We start from the raw sequence: 12,131 nt of genomic DNA, 5'->3' as shown, positions 1-12,131 counted from the left end.
TTTTCTAGATATAGAATCATATCATCTACAAACAAGGGTAGTTTGACTTCCTCTCTTCCTATTTGGATGCCCTTTATTTATTTCTCATTCCTAATATTATTTCAGAAACTGCTTTTTGAAACTTCTTTTTGAAATATATGTGCTTAACCTAGAAGGGTTCTATGCATGGAAAGTTACAAAGTTATAAGCACTACCAGTTCTGCTATGATCCATAAATATCTAAGTTATTGAAGTTGAATAATCGTGTGACAATTAAACTAAAGTGTTACCAGAAATAAGGTTGTGAAATTTTGTATTTTAGTATACTTTTTTTTTTTTCAGAGAAAGATTTGGCCATACTGGGATGGGAGCTAGTAGTGTGTCAATAAGTTGTGTAATTTTCATATTTGGGGCATTGATTTTTCTTTTGAAGAAAGATATGACCTTGCTGGACTGAAACTCATAATACTTCAATAGCAGATAAAAGAGAAAGATCCATAAGTGATAACATGCTCAGAGATGGGGCTTTTAACAGTTCTTTTCCAAGGCTAGGGTTCCGAGTTTTTTCCTCTCATCTGAGCCCATTTTAAATCTTCACTAGAAGTCACTGCTTCTGTGCTGAGAATAGGGCTACACAGTTTCCATATCTTTGGTAAATATCCTATATTAAATGATTCTTAAAGATTTACATTTATACATAGACAACTGGAAATTTTCGTACTAAAAACCTTTTCTTTAGACAAAACTAATAAAGTATGAAAAAAAACCTTGTTAGGTGCATAAATCTTTTGGGGTTGGCTTTAATTCTTCAAAAGTAACTATAGGTTTTATCCCTATGGTAAACAAATAATAATTTCTATATCTATCCCCAATGCAAAGTTGGGGATACAGTTCTAGAATATTTAGCAAAAATATGGATATTTGCACCAAACCTGGAATTGCTGAGGTTCTCTACAACTGTAATTTTATCAATTTTCCATTTGCTTTCATGTGGAAAAAAATGCCAGCCTCAGTATATGCCAAATATGACTGAAGCTTATTTGAAATGGTGTCAAGAGTTACCTGGGCATATTAAGAATGTAAAATTGTAACTATAATGTGGATAATTCAATTGTGCTTTTGTCTTTTTTGAATTGGTCTTCATGAAGCACACCCAGTGTTGTGAAAATTATAGGACCTTATTGAAACTGAGCCACATGAGGTTAGTAAGTAGATTTTAAAATTATTATTTGGCACATTTTCATCACAATTTTGTAATTGTACATCACTCCTTTATTATACTGATCTGGAAAAAAATATTTAGTATATTTATGCCCAAAATGAGTACTGGGCCCATGTGGCAGGGCCAAGCAACTAGAACATGATTCAGAAATCAGGCAATGAAAAGGCATAAGAATGACATAATGGACTTTGGGGACTCAGAGGGGAAGACTACATATAGGGTACAGTGTACATTGCTCGGGTAGCAGGTGTACTAAAGTCTCAGAAATCACCACTAAAGAACTTATCCATGTAACCAAAAAACACCTGTATCCCAAAAACAATTGAAATAAAAAAGAAAGAAAGAAAAGAAATCAGGCCATGAAAAACACACTGAAACATGATCAAGAGGCATTTCACTGCCTCAAAACAAGGTGGTGGGGGGTATATTAATCTGTTCTCAAATTTCTATAAAGAACTACCTGAGACTGGGTAATTTATAAAGAAAAGAGGTTTAATTGACTCATGGTTCTGCAGGCTGTACAGGAAGCATGGCTGGGAAGGCCTCTGGAAACTTACAATCATGGCAGAAGGTGAAGGTGGAAGTAGGCACATCTTACATGGCTGGAGAAGGAGGAAGAGGGAAAAGGGGAAGGTGCCATACACTTCCAAACAACCAGGTCTTGTGAGAACTCACTCACTATCATGAGAACAGCAAGGGGGAAATCTGCCCCCATGATTTAATTACCTCCCACCAGGCCCCTTCTACAACATTGGGATTTACAATTCCACATGAGATTTGGGCAGTAACACAAATTCAAACCATATCAGGGAGGAATTCCAAAATACACAGCAGGATGTACTCCTATCCCTTACAAGTCAAGGAGATTATCTGATATTGGTGTGAGGAAGGGCTTATTTTCTGATAACCACATGTGGGACTATTTCAACCACCACTAGAAACCCCAGGAGGGTTTTTGTTTCATATTATTTCTATACTTTTTTTGTAAAAGTAAATGCAACAGAAATTTAATTCAGGATTGATCTCAATCTTCAAGTGGAGCCAGCTTCTCTGGGGTCAGGAAGGAAACAGGGTTTTTTTGTTTGGTTTGGGGATTTTTTTATTTTACATCGCCATGCAGGTTACGTTCATCTTCCACTGGAATGACTAGAGTACCCCAGTAAGTGGCCTGACTACAGAAGAACACAAGATTGCCTCCTAAGGGCAAACAGGCTCTCTTGCTTCTCCTCATCGGCCATGCCTTAGCATGTTTTCTTCCTATCCCTTACTAAAGCAGGTCCTTTGCACACAAAACCCTGGTAAAAACCTGAGTCACTACCTCTCAGCCCTCTTGGATAAGTGGAGATTTCCCTGGGCTTGGACTGAGCCCCTTGCCCCAGAGGTGCTATCCTGTCTGGATTGTTTGAAGACAGTGGGTGCAGGAGACAAATGGCTGAAATGAAAATGGGAGCCATCAGTCCCCATCTGCATCTACAACTTCAGATGCCTACAGATGTGGTCAATGTGACGTACAGGAAGGAGGGGCAGAAGAAGGGATGGGCAGGGAGGGTGCTTCTGAGGACAGTAGTCTGCCTGATGGTCTTCACTTCTTGGCCTTGCCCTGGGCAGCCACAGCTTCCATGGCTTTACACATAGCCTCTTCATCCCCTAAGAACTGCATGGACTTGATGGGGTTCAAGTTCTCGGCCAATTCATAGGCAATGGGAATACCAGTAAGCAGGTTCAGTTCCATGATAGCCACTTCAGAGAGACCCTCCAGATGCTTGATAATGCCTGTAAGGCTGTTGTCATGGGCTTCAATCAATATCCAATTCCTCTTCTTTATCTGGGGAACTATATCTTCATTCCAAAAGGCCAGAGCTCTGGCAATAGTATCCTTCAGACTCTCACAAGAGGGTAGTTGATCTTCAGTGAGGTCTGTATACCTGCAATCCTTACTAATGCTGCTATAGAAGGGGTGGTGGGGCTCCATCGGAGGTGGTGAGACATCATAAGAGCACATCTACATCTTTACCTAGGCCTCACCATTCTTGGCAGCAGTTTCTGCTTTATGGAGTCTGGTCAGACCCCCATAGTGCCATTCACTGAGGCACCAAGTCCTCACTACAGGCCACTACATTGGGTCAATAGCATGCACAGTGTCCAGAGAGTCCAGATTGCTCTCTTCTGCGCTGATGGGAAGCCAGCATCTGGCAGCAGCTGCCCACCGTGATTCACCTCCTCATGGTCTGCTGGGTGCTCTTGCTCTGGAACCTGGAGTGGCCGTGGCCGTGGGCTCACAATTCTTGATAATGTATTTTCTGGGATTTTTTTTTTTTTTACTGTCTTAGATGGCTTTAAACTAGGACAACCTTGAAGTCATTCAAGTCAACAAAGAAGTCAAGGTCCTATGAAAAATTGAAGTTCAGTGCTCAGACTGCCTATAACAAATAAATGAGCAGCAGCATCAGTGAAGAAAAATATGAAAAAAAAAAAAAACAATTTGAAGTAGTGAGGCTCAAAGGAAAAAAGCCAAGACTGTTTTGGCACGTGGGAAAGAAAAGCTGGAGGAAGGTTTTAGTTAAAAACCTCACAAGCCAGTGTTTGCTTAGCTGTCCTTCCCATTAACTTCCATTAAGTGCATGGGGACTCTATTTTGATGCTGGGTGCCCTATGCCCTCAGAATTCCCTGAGACTCCATGGGCAGGAGGTTAAAATTTCTTTCCACGGCCAGTTCTGTGTTCGGATGGTGTGGTCATAAAGGATTATCTAAACTCGTATGCTTTGAAACCTATTTTGTCAGGGAGCAGAAAAGAAATAGGTATTTCTCAAGCCCAGAACAGTATTATAATTTAAATACATGGTTTGGTATGACAATATGCAACATAATATATTTGAGTTAGTAGAAGAAGATAAATAAAAGAGCATTAAAGATGGTAGCACAAATGAAAAGAAAAAGAATAAATTATTTAAATTTCTCATAACAGCAGTAAGCAAGAAAGGACTTGAAGTTAAACTGGAAACATCAACATGAACTCGCACCCTTAAAAACTTTCACTTTGTTACTTAAATCATTCAGATTGCCTCTCCCTACCAACAGTAGTCATGTAGAAAAATCTAAAACCCCCCCTAATCCCCCAGATCTTTTTTTTTCTGCCAAACGGAATCAGGGTTCCTTGAGCAGTAGACGAAAGAAAGCAAAATGTTCCTACAAACATCTTATTGTCATAAAGCAAGGATGCTTTCACAAATATCTCTGGGACATTTCAAAAAGACAAAGACAAATTTTAAAGCTATATATTGGTCAGGCATGGCGGCTCACGCCTGTAATCCCAGCGCTTTGGGAGGCCAAGGTGGGTGGATCACTTGAGGTCAGGAATTCAAGACCTGCCTGGCCAACATAGTGAAACCCCGTGTCTACTAAAAATCCAAAAATTAGCTGGACATGGTTGTGGGTGCCTGTAATCCCAGCTACTCGGGAGGCTGAGGCAGGAAAATCGCTTGAACCCGGGAGAGGCAGAGGTTGCAGTGAGCCGAGATCACACCACTGCACTCCAGCCTGGGTGACAGAGCAAGACTCTGTCTAAAAAAAACAAAAAAAGAAAAGAAAAGAAAAGAAAAGCTACATATTCTTGGAACCAACAACTGTACTTATAGGAATTTATATCACAAATACACTCAAACATGTACAAAAGGTGAAGAAATTCACTGCAGCAATATTTGTAGCAGAAAAGGTTGGAAACAACTTAAATGTCCATCAATAAGAAACTGGTTAAATAAATTGCAGTGTATTAATACAACAGAATACTATAAAACCACCAGAAGAAAAAAGGTAAGATCCTATGTCCATTGAAATGGAATATCGCCAAGATATATTGTTAAATGAAAAAAGCAAGATGCATGTCAGTACACATAGAATACTGCCATTTCAGTGACAGTGAAAGGTATATATGCTTGAATATACCTATAATATATCTGAAAGAATGCAAGAAACTGGCAACAGTAATTGCCTCTAAGGAAAGGAAGTGGGTAGCTGGGGGACTGGAGAGTAAAGGAGACTTATTTTTCAGTGAATACTCTTTTGTGCTATTTGACATTTTTGTTAATATGTGCATGTATTACTTTTTAAAAATAAGATTAAAAGATTTCTTTTCATTATGTCAATCATTTTAGTCTAGAGATACCTTCCAATAATCAAGTAGTAAACAACTTTAACATTAAAATGAATGATTATAGTCAACAGAAACAGGAATTCTGCAAAAACAGCCTTGAGTCCATCACATCAGCTAAGACAACTAAATTCCTTTGAAAATGATTATGCATTGATGTGACCACAATCCAGATAGGTGCCAGAGCATAGTTTGTGCCAGTTACAATTTCATAGTTACATTACATTTATGTGTTTTTAATATGGCTAAATATCAATCCACAGGCAACTTTAACACAATCCCAAACTCTACTAAATGATAGTAAAAGAAAAAGAACCATAAAAGCCCATGGGGGTAAAGGGAGTGGGAAATAAAACAATAATAGATGAGATTTCAGCAAGTTCTGGAGAGACAAAAAGCAGATTGATAACCAATAATTAACTTAGCAGAGGAAAGGAAGGAAAAATTTGAATGCCACCAAGAAACAAGTCATTTCGCCCCCATAGAACTGAGGAAGAATTGTAGCCTTGTGGTACAGTTTGAAGTCAGGTAGCATGATGCCTCCAGCTTTGTTCTTTTGGCTTAGGGTTGACTTGCCGATGCGGGCTCTTTTTTGGTTCCATATGAACTTTAAAGTAGTTGTTTCCAATTCTGTGAAGAAAGTCATGGGTAGCTTGATGGGAATGGCATTGAATCTATAAATTACCTTGGGCAGTATGGCCATTTTCACTATATTGATTCTTCCTACCCATGAGCATGGAATGTTCTTCCATTTGTTTGTATCCTCTTTTATTTCACTGAGCAGTGGTTTGTAGTTCTCCTTGAAGAGGTCCTTCACATCCCTTGTAAGTTAGATTCCTAGGTATTTTATTCTCTTTGAAGCAATTGTGACTGGGAGTTCACTCATGATTTGGCTCTCTGTCTGTTATTGGTGTATAAGAATGCTTGTGATTTTTGTACATTGATTTTGTATCCTGAGACTTTGCTGAAGTTGCTTTATCAGCTTAAGGAGATTTTGGGCTGAGACATGGGATTTTCTAGATGTATAATCATGTCATCTGCAAACAGGGACAATTTGACTTCCTCTTTTCCTAATTGAATACCCTTTATTTCCTTCTCCTGCCTGATTGCCCGGGCCAGAACTTCCAACACTATGTTGAATAGGAGTGGTGAGAGAGGGCATCCCTGTCTTGTGCCAGTTTTCAAAGGGAATGCTTCCAGTTTTTGCCCATTCAGTATGATATTGGCTGTGGGTTTGTCATGAATAGCTCTTATTATTTTGAGATATGTCCCATCAATACCTAATTTATTGAGAGATTTTAGCATGAAGAGTTGTTGAATTTTGTCAAAGGCCTTTTCTGCATCTATTGAGACAATCATGTGGTTTTTGTCTTTGGTTCTGTTTATATGCTGGATTACATTTATTGATTTGCCTATATTGAACCAGCATTGCATCCCAGGGATGAAGCCCACTTGATCATGGTGGATAAGCTTTTTGATGTGCTGCTGGATTCGGTTTGCCAGTATTTTATTGAGGATTTTTGCATCGATGTTCATCAGGGATATTGGTCTAAAATTCTCTTTTTTTGTTGTGTCTCTGCCTGACTTTGGTATCAGGATGATGCTGGCCTCATAAAATGAGTTAGGGAGGATTCCCTTTTTTTCTATTGATTGGAATAGTTTCAGAAGGAATGGTACCAGTTCCTCCTTGTACCTCTGGTAGAATTCGGCTGTGAATCCATCTGGTCCTGGACTCTTTTTGGTTGGTAAGCTATTGATTATTGCCACAACTTCAGAGCCTGTTATTGGTCTATTCAGAGAGTCAACTTCTTCCTGGTTTAGTCTTGGGAGGGTGTATGTGTCGAGGAATTTATCCATTTCTTCTTGATTTTCTAGTTTATTTGTGCAGAGGTGTTTGTAGTATTCTCTGATGGTAGTTTGTATTTCTGTGGGATCGGTCGTGATATCCCCTTTATCATTTTTTATTGTGTCTATTTGATTCTTCTCTCTTTTCTTCTTTATTAGTCTTGCTAGCGGTCTATCCATTTTGTTGATCCTTTCAAAAAACCAACTCCTGGATTCATTAATTTTTTGAAGGGTTTTTTGTGTCTCTATTTCCTTCAGTTCTGCTCTGATTTTAGTTATTTCTTGCCTTCTGCTAGCTTTTGAATATGTTTGCTTTTGCTTTTCTAGTTCTTTTAATTGTGATGTTAGGGTGTCAATTTTGCATCTTTCCTGCTTTCTCTTGTGGGCATTTAGTGCTATAAATTTCCCTCTACACACTGCTTTGAATGTGTCCCAGAGATTCTGGTATGTTGTGTCTTTGTTCTCGTTGGTTTCAAAGAACATCTTTATTTCTGCCTTCATTCAAAAAGGAAGAAGAATCAAATAGACGCAATAAAAAAAATGATAAAGGGGATATCACCACCGATCCCACAGAAATACAAACTACCATCAGAGAATGCTATAAACACCTCTATGCAAATAAACTAGAAAATCTAGAAGAAATGGATAAATTCCTGGATGGATACACCCTCCCAAGACTAAACCAGGAAGAAGTTGAATCTCTGAATAGACCAATAACAGGCTCTGAAATTGAGGCAATAATTAATAGCCTACCAACCAAAAAAAGTCCAGGACCAGTCGGATTCACAGCCAAATTCTACCAGAGGTACAAGGAGGAGCTGGTACCATTCCTTCTGAAACTATTCCAATCAATAGAAAAAGAGGGAATCCTCCCTAACTCATTTTATGAGACCAGCATCATCCTGATACCAAAGCCTGGCAGAGACACAACAAAAAAAGAGAATTTTAGACCAATATCCCTGATGAACATCGATGCAAAAATCCTCAATAAAATACTGGCAAACCGAATCCAGCAGCACATCAAAAAGCTTATCCACCATGATCAAGTGGGCTTCATCCCTGGGATGCAAGGCTGGTTTAACATATGCAAATCAATAAACGTAATACAGCATATAAACAGAATCAATGACAAAAACACATGATTATCTCAATAGATGCAGAAAAGGCCTTTGACAAAATTCAACAGCCTTCATGCTAAAAACTCTCAATAAATTAGGTATTGATGGGACGTATCTCAAAATAATAAGGGCTACTTATGACAAACCCACAGCCAATATCATACTGAATGGGCAAAAACTGGAAGCCTTCCCTTTGAAAACTGGCACAAGACAGGGATGCCCTCTCTCACCACTCCTATTCAACATAGTGTTGGAAGTTCTGGCCAGGGCAATCAGGCAAGAGAAAGAAATAAAGGGTATTCGATTAGGAAAAGAGGAAGTCAAATTGTCCCTGTTTGCAGATGACATGACTGTATATTTAGAAAACCCCATCGTCTCAGCCCAAAATCTTCTTAAGCTGATAAAGCAACTTCAGCAAAGTCTCAGGATACAAAATCAATGTGCAAAAATCACAAGCATTCTTATACACTAATAACAGACAAACAGAGAGCCAAATCATGAGTGAACTCCCATTCACAATTGCTTCAAAGAGAATAAAATACCTAGGAAACCAACTTACAAGGGATGTGAAGGACTTCTTCAAGAACTACAAACCACTGCTCAATGAAATAAAAGAAGACACAAACAAATGGAAGAACATTCCATGCTCATGGATAGGAACAATCAATATGGTGAAAATGGTCATACTGCCCAAGGTAATTTATAGATTCAATGCCATCCCCATCAAGCTACCAATGACTTTCTTCACAGAATTGGAAAAAACTTTAAAGTTCATATGGAACCAAAAAAGAGCCCGCATTACCAAGGCAATCCTAAGCCAAAAGAACAAAGCTGGAGCCATCGTGCTACCTGACTTCAAACTATACTACAAGGCTACAGTAACCAAAACAGCATGGTACTGGTACCAAAACAGAGATATAGACCAATGGAATAGAATAGAGCCCTCAGAAATAATACCACACATCTACAACTACCTGATCTTTGACAAACTTGACAAAAACAAGAAATGAGGAAAGGATTCCCTATTTAATAAACGGTGCTGGGAAAACTGGCTAGCCATATGTAGAAAGCTGAAACTGGATCCCTTCCTTACACCATATACAAAAATTAATTCAAGATGGATTAAACACTTAAATGTTAGATCTAAAACCATAAAAACACTAGAAGAAAACCTAGGCAATACCATTCAGGACATACGCATGGGCAAGGACTTCATGTCTAAAACACCAAAAGCAATGGCAACAAAAGCTAAAATTGACAAATGGGATCTAATTGAACTAAAGAGCTTCTGCACAGCAAAAGAAACTACCATCAGAGTGAACAGGCAACCTACAAAATGGGAGAAAATTTTTGCAATCTATTCATCTGGCAAAGGGCTAATATCCAGAATCTACAATGAACTCAAACAAATTTACAAGAAAAAAACAAACAACGCCATCAACAAGTGGGCGAAGGATATGAACAGACACTTCTCAAAAGCAGACATTTATGCAGACAACAGACACATGAAAAAATGTTCATCATCACTGGCCATCAGAGAAATGCAAATCAAAATGACAATGAGATACCATCTCACACCAGTTAGAATGGCAATCATTAAAAAGTCAGGAAACAACAGGTGCTGGAGAGGATGTGGAGAAATAGGAACACTTTTACACTGTTGGTGGGACTGGAAACTAGTTCAACCATTGTGGAAGACAGTGTGGCGATTCCTCAGGGATCTAGAACTAGAAATACCATTTGACCCAGCCATCCCATTACTGGATGTATACTCAAAAGATTATAAATCATGCTGCTATAAAAACACATGCACATGTATGTTTATTGCGGCGCTATTCACAATAGCAAAGACTTGGAACCAACCCAAATGTCCAACAATGATAGACTGGATTAAGAAAATGTGGCACATATACACCATGGAATACTATGCAGCCATAAAAAAGGATGAGTTCATGTCCTTTGTAGGGACATGGATGAAGCTGGAAACCATCATTCTCAGCAAACTATCAGAAGGACAGAAAACCAAACACCGCATGTTCTTACTCATAGGTGGGAATTGAACAATGAGAACACTTGGACACAGGAAGGGGAACATCACACACCGGGGCCTGTCGTGGGGTCGGGGGAGTGGGGAGGGATAGCATTAGGAGATATACCTAATGTAAATGACGAGTTAATGGATACAGCACACCAACATGGCACATGTATACATATGTAACTAACCTGCACGGTGTGCACATGTACCCTAGAACTTAAAGTATAATAAAAAAAGAAAAAAGAAAGGAGAATTAGTCACAGAGCACTACATAACTCAACAGTAAACAGTATTTACATATTTATAATAATGTAAATACAAGTTATTGACTTGGTGAAAAATTAAGATACAACATTTTTGGAGGGATGGGAGGACAGGAAATAATGGGAAGGGTGGGATATACAAGCTCTTACTTATTATGGATAAAGTCTAAAATTGATAAATCAAGAAATAGAAATATACTCCCCAAACTAATACAGATTCATTGAAATACATATCCAAAACCCCAGCTGTAATTGCCAAAGCTGATTCTAAAATTCATGTGAAAATACAAGGAACACAGAATAACCAAGACAACCTTGAAAAAGAAGACCAAAGTTGGAAGACTCACACTTCTCCATTTTAAAACTTACTAAACAGCTACTGTAATCAAGACAATGTGGTACAGGCATAATAATAGGCATATAGATCAATGGAATAAAAGTTGAGGTCCAAAAATTAACTTACATATTTGTGATCAATTGGTTTTCAACAAGGATGCCAATACAACTCAATAGGAAATAATAGTATTTCCAACAAATGATGCTGGAGGAATTGGAGTCCACATTTAAAAATGAAGATGTATCTCTACCTCACCGCCTTTAAAACTTAATTCAAAGTGGATCAAAGACCTAAATGCAAGAGCCAAAACTCCCAGAAGAAAACCTGTGCAAGAATCTTCATGACTTTGAACTAGGAAATGTTTTCTTAGATATGACACCAAAGGCAAAAATGACAAAAGTGAGATAAATTGCTTGGACTTCATAAAAACTTAAAATGTTTGTGATTCAAAGGATACCATCAAGAAAGTGAAAAGATAATACACAGAATGGGAGAAAATATTTGCAAATTATATATATAATAAGGAATTTGTACACAGAATATATAAAGCACATACCTTAACAATGAAAACATATCACCCAATTTAAAAATGGGCAAAGAATTTGAATAGACATTTCATCAAAAAAGATACAAAAAGATATCCAAATGGCTACAGCCATATAAAAAGACACTCAATATCATTAAGACATCTGGGAAATACAAATAAAAACCATAAAGAGATATCACTTTACATTACTAGGATGGCTATAATAAAAAGGAGGAATATTAACTAGTATTGGTGAGGATAAGGAGAAATTGCAACCCTCATACATGGCTGGTGGAAATGTAAAATGGTGCAACCACTTTGAAAAAGTTTGGCAGTTGCACAAAAAAGTTAAACATGTTATCACATGACCAAGCAATTCCATTCCTAGGTATATAACAAAAAGAATTGAAAACAAGTATTAAAACAAATACTTATACATAAATATCAAAGGCATAATACATGAAAAACATAATTGATAAGCTGGTATTTATTAAAATTTAAAAGTTCTGCTCAGTGAAAGAAACTGTCAAGAGAATGAAAAACCAAGCCACAGACTGGAAGAAAATACTTGCAAAAGACACATCTGATAAAGGACTCTTATCCTAAATATACAATGAACTCTTTAAAATTCAACTATAAGAAAATAAACAACTTGATT

The 12,131-nt window shown here is 37.9% G+C and overlaps 1 pseudogene; it reads right to left on the bottom strand.

Annotated features, from left to right (window-relative positions):
• Positions 1-2,783: 2,783 nt before the first annotated feature.
• On the bottom strand, positions 2,784-3,335 carry LOC129138723 (phosphoglycerate mutase 1-like; annotated as a pseudogene).
• Positions 3,336-12,131: the final 8,796 nt, after the last annotated feature.

Source organism: Pan troglodytes, chromosome X, assembly GCF_028858775.2.
Source record: "Pan troglodytes isolate AG18354 chromosome X, NHGRI_mPanTro3-v2.0_pri, whole genome shotgun sequence".
Lineage (NCBI taxonomy): Eukaryota > Metazoa > Chordata > Mammalia > Primates > Hominidae > Pan > Pan troglodytes.
The sequence above is the reverse complement of the archived record's forward strand: the minus strand, read 5'-3'. Positions and strand labels throughout refer to the sequence as shown.